Source organism: Calidris pugnax, unplaced genomic scaffold (assembly GCF_001431845.1).
Source record: "Calidris pugnax isolate Ruff unplaced genomic scaffold, ASM143184v1 scaffold463, whole genome shotgun sequence".
In the NCBI taxonomy this organism is placed as follows: Eukaryota; Metazoa; Chordata; class Aves; order Charadriiformes; family Scolopacidae; genus Calidris; species Calidris pugnax.
Genome location: NW_015091252.1, coordinates 1 through 5,231, shown reverse-complemented (window position 1 = coordinate 5,231; position 5,231 = coordinate 1).

Below are 5,231 nucleotides of genomic sequence, written 5' to 3'. Positions count from 1 at the left end.
CTCCCCCCAGCAGCCCCCTGGCATCCCCTGCCATTCCTTGGCATCCCCCAGCCCCCCCCTGCCATTCCCCCAAGATCCCCCCACCATCCTCCCCCCCAACACCCCCATCTCTGCTCTCCGAACCCCCGGGGATTCGGGGTGCTCGGGGCTGCAGCAGGTTTAAAGAGCATCTGGCTGCAGCGCACCCCTGGGAGCCGGAGCAGGATCCTGCCTGCAGCCTCCAGACAGGGTGACAGGAGCCGGTCCTGGCTGTGGGACCTCTCTGCCCGGCTGCTCTGTGCCATCCAAGCTTTGCAGACCCCTGGGAAGAAGATGGGGTGATGCTTCCCCCCCCTCCCCTCCCCAGTACCACCACCCCGGCTGCCTGCCCAGGCCCCGCACGGCGCTGAGCCCCGACAGGGCTGCTCTGCCCACGCGGGCATCGCTCCCGGTTTGAAGGACACTCCATTGATTCAGCCGCTCTGTCGCTCCTTCCTGTGGAATTAAAAAAGCTCTAAGGCACCGATCCCTGTGACGGCCTGAAACCTGCTTGGGAAAAGCCCCGGTGAGGCTTTCTGAGGGCACCCACACCCTCCCCATCCCTGTCTCCCCATCTTGTGTCTGGATCCAACCCTCGGAGAGGTGCTCCGGAGGGGAGAGCTGCCCACGGACACGGCAGGGCTGTGCAACAGCCGCTCTCTCCCACGGCAGCAGAGCACCTGGGCAGCCCCTGCAGAGGGCTCTGAGCTTCCCTTCTTCCTTTTCCATGTGTCCACGATCTCACTCTGCTACAAGAGGGACAGAAAACACGCGCTCGCTCTGTCACCCACCTGGATGCAGCCCTGAATGGCATGATGCTCTGGGTGGTCCTGCTTTAGCAGGGGAGTTAGACTAGATGATCTCTATGGTCCCTTCCAACTCTAAAAATTCAGTGAAATTCAGTGAAATTCAGTGAAAACATCTGCTCGGTCGCAGCCCCGCAGCCCTCAGCCTCTGTCTTCCCACCTGCAAAATGGTCCTAGAAAGGTGCCCCCAGGATTTTTACGGCCTCTTTTAGGACCGACGGGATTCTTTGGCAGTCAGTTCTCATGAGCTTCTAGGTGCACTGTTGATCATCCCCCAAAATAAGACGATGGGATGCTGCAGCTGCTGTTTCAGTCAGTCCCAACAAACCCCCCAAATTGCATTTTCCCCACCGGCCCTGGGGTGATGCTCAGTGCAGGCAGGACACGTTGCCCACCAGGCACACGAGGGATGCCGCTGCACGCTGGGCACATGGGCGTTTGTGGAGCACAATTCCTTTAAAAAAGAATATAAAAATCAATCCTCAGCCACGCTCCTTCCAGCTCTCCCTGAAAACCCAGGGCAAAAAAATGAATCAGTGCTCGTCTAATGGAAAAAGCCAAGAAATTTTGCATTACTGGAGAGCAAAAGCTGCTCTGGGTGGATGGTGCTGGGGGCAGTGTTTGTTTGCTCCCCAAGTTGTGCTGTGCCGAGTTCCACACAGCAGCCCCTCTCCTCTCCCTCTGCCCAGTGCCACCTGAGGACATTCCCAAGCTTTTTTGGGAATTCCTTTGAATGAGGATGTTCCCACACCGCAGTGTCCGGGCAGCTGCCTGCACTGCCCCTCTCGTGAGCTCCTCAAAGCAGGCAGCTCCCAGGGATGTTTTACTGGGGGTCTAAGGCACAAAACCAGCCCGTTCCTGGGCAAACCCATAGCAACCCCCCTTGGAGCTGTTTGGGGAAGAGCGAGGATGCTCTCAGTCAATATTAAGCACCAAGGAGCAATCGTGGGCATCTTAAGTGACTGAATCCCCCCTGAGACTGCCAGGAGGTGACAAAGCAGGAGTAACATGGGGGGGGCACACACAACATTGTTCACAGTAGCCCCGGGCTTGAGCTCAAATCCAGCCTGATTCTGTGTCACCGCTTTTCCCAGACCTACAACACAGCTCCATGCCCTGGGCTGCACCCCTGGGGGGACTGCACTGGTTGTGCCCCAGGAGGTGAAGCCCCCAGCCCAGTGTCCCCCAGTCCAGGGGAGCTGGAAACACCCCAGGGATGAGGTTTGGGTCTGCCAAGCCCTGTGCCTGGGCAGCAGGGCAAGGATTCGAGGGGGGAACACCCCCATTTTGGGGCTCGTGGGCTGCTGGCGAGGGATATAAACTTAATTAGATTAAATTGAGCTGTCATCACACGAGGGCTGAGCTTGGGTACCGTGGGCTTGCTGTGGTGGGGGGGAAGGTGGCCAAGCTCCCCAGCCAGACTGGGACACACCAGGAGTGATCCCAGTGGCAGCTCCATCTCCACTCAGCCGCTCCTGAACACCTCTGTCCTGCAGGATGGAGCTGAGGGACCGGGGCTTCCTCCACCTCTGATGGTGCCCCAGATGGATCCCCCCCGGGACAGGGCAGGGGGGCTGCACCCAGAGGTGCCTTTCCTCCTTTTGGTGCACCACAGGGCGCGACCTGCCTTTGGGTCCAGGAATGTTTTCAGCCAAGGATCTCCTGGCATCTCCCCTGGCATCAGCTGGTGCAGGCTCAGTGCTTTCTCTCTCTTGTTATTCCACTCTTAATTGCACCACAACCACAGAATGGCAAAAAAGGACATTTTATGAGGTGTCGGGGTGGATACAGGGAATTTTGGCTCCTTTAAATGGGCATAGAGGGCTGCATGGTACAGAGCTGGGGTTCCCACCATGTTTTGAGACCTTGCTGCAGAGACAGTTTACAGCCTTTCACTGGAGCAGGAAGGGTAAAACTCAGAGACACAACCCTGGGAAAACCACTGTAGGACAAAGTAATGGTGCCCACCTTCTCCTGTCCCAAAGGCAGCTTCAAAACACCACGTCAAGCTGGATTCTTCTTGTCTTCACCAACAGTGGTGCCAATAAGGTCAATTCGAGCACCCAGCTTGCTTCTGGCTTTAGTCCTCTTGCCTTGTACACACAGTGACACAGTTGTCCCTTCCATCCACCCTCCATCATCTCAGTGAATGGTTCACCCTGTTGAACCTCCAAGGCCAGATACTGTCGGCCCAGATGGGGCAAAGCAAATCAGCATCAAGGCAACCTATTTTAGTGGAAAACCGTATGACAATTACCAGCCCTGACATGAGCCGGGTGCTGGCTCAGTTGCCCCAACTTGCAGGTGCAATGCGGGCTCCTCCTGACCCACATCCATCCCTCCATCACCCAAAAACATCCCTCCTGCTCCCAAAACACGTCACAAGCAAACATCACATCCCACCGTGCCTCTTCTCAGGCTTTGGTGGGTTCTGCGCTTGGGCTCTGTGGTGTGACCGTAGGAAGAGCAACAGCCCTTACTGTGTTGACAACAGCCCTGTGAGCACCAAGGATGATTTGTCCCAGCAGCAATGAAGCTCATGTCCTTTCCACAGGCTGATAAGTTGCCCAGCAAAAGGGCTTTAATCACATTTCCCTGTTTTCTGTGCCAGGAGGCAGAGATAACGAAGGACGTGATGGAAGCAGTGTCTGTGCAGCAGGAAAACAGGAGGACAGGGGGATGGGGAGCAGGGGAAGTGGCTGAAGACCTTGCAGTAAGGTCCCACCTTTGTCATTTCGTGAGTGGGCAACCCTCTGCTCTGGGTTGTGTGCTGTTCTCCGGGGAGACCTTAGAGCCCCTTCCAGTCCCTAAAGGGGCTCCAGGAAAGCTGGGAAGGGACTCTTGATCAGGGAGGGGAGCCATAGGAGGAGGGGGAAGGGTTTGACACTGAAAGAGGGGAGATTGAGATGAGATGTGGGGAAGAAATCCTTTGCTGTGAGGGTGGTGAGAGCCTGGTCCAGGTTGCCCAGAGAAGCTGTGGCTGCCCCATCCCTGGAGGGGTTCAAGGCCAGGTTGGAGGGGGCTTGGAGAAGCCTGGTCTGGTGGGAGATGTCCCTGCCCAGGGCAGGGGGTGGCACTGGGTGGTCTTTAAGGTCCCTTCCAACCCCAACTATTATATGATTCTATGAGCCCAGCCTGGCTGAATCTGGGGGCACCCACCCTCCTATGGTGCCACCAAATCCCTGTGTCCAAGCTGCTGGAGCACAGCCCTTCATCCTCCTCTGGATACCATTCTGCAAAAACCAGGAGCTGCCACGCTCTGGTTTATTCCTGTGAAGTGTAAACAATTATTCCAGCACTAAGAAGCAACGAAGGGGTGAATTCCCAAGCAGACGGGCTCCACTGCAATGCTGACGGTGGCCCAGCCCTCTCCTCCCTGTGCCCGCCGCCTGGCACGTTGCCGCCTGGCACGTTGCCGCCTGGCAGGCTGCCGTGCCCTGCCAGCCACTCGCCCAGGGAAGGGGAGCTCTGCTCCACCTGCCATCTGCTCACCTGGCTCTGCTGCCCCTGTCCCACCGTGTCCCATATGGCACTGGAACTGCCCCTTTTTGGACGGGTAAGGAGGATGCTGCTATCAGGGGCCGTGCCGGTGGCTCCTGCTGAGGGTCTGGCTACCGGCTCCCTCTGGCTTCCCCTCTGCAGGGGTCCCCCTGAGGGGAAACAAGCACCAGGGGTTAAATCCTGTGGGAGAAGGGACCTGGCTGATACACAGCCCCATGTCCCCAACGCAAACCCCAAGGGATTTGGGGGATAGGGGTGCGCAGGGCACACAGAGCCCCACTCTGCCCTCCCCTCCTGGAGGAACATGGCAGGGAGCCCCACACCCAAACCCCAGGACTGTTATCTACCCCATTTCTGTTATCTATTACAGAAATGCAGAGGAAAGATTTTTCCGGGCAGAAAGTCCCCAAGGAAGGTGCTCCCTATCCCCAGGGACTATCCCGTCCATCCCATCTGCAGGGACACGGTGGAAATACCAGGTCACCAGGCCGGCTCCCTCCCAGACCGGCTGGGGAGGGTGGAAGCATCACGCTCAGTCGCCTTAAGGGTAAGTGCTATTACTTATCCTTTCTTGGAATTAACATATTTTCATGAGGTTTATAAATGTGGTAAATACACACACATAGAGAGCAAAGGAACTGCGTGCCCTGGGTAAGGCCATGGTGTGATTGCAAGGTGGCAGAAGAGAAGTGGGGGGCATTTTTTCTCCTCTCCATGATTACTGCAGGAATGATGAAAAGCAGGACGGGAAGGTCTCAGGGCAGCACAGCCTACACTTCTACAGGTCTTCCAAAAACTCTTGCGTATTTTAAATTCTTTAAATGATTTTCATAACAGCTCATTCGCCTCCTGGCTGGGATGCTGTGGGGTCTGTCCATGGGACATCCCTGTGTCACAGCAGGGACA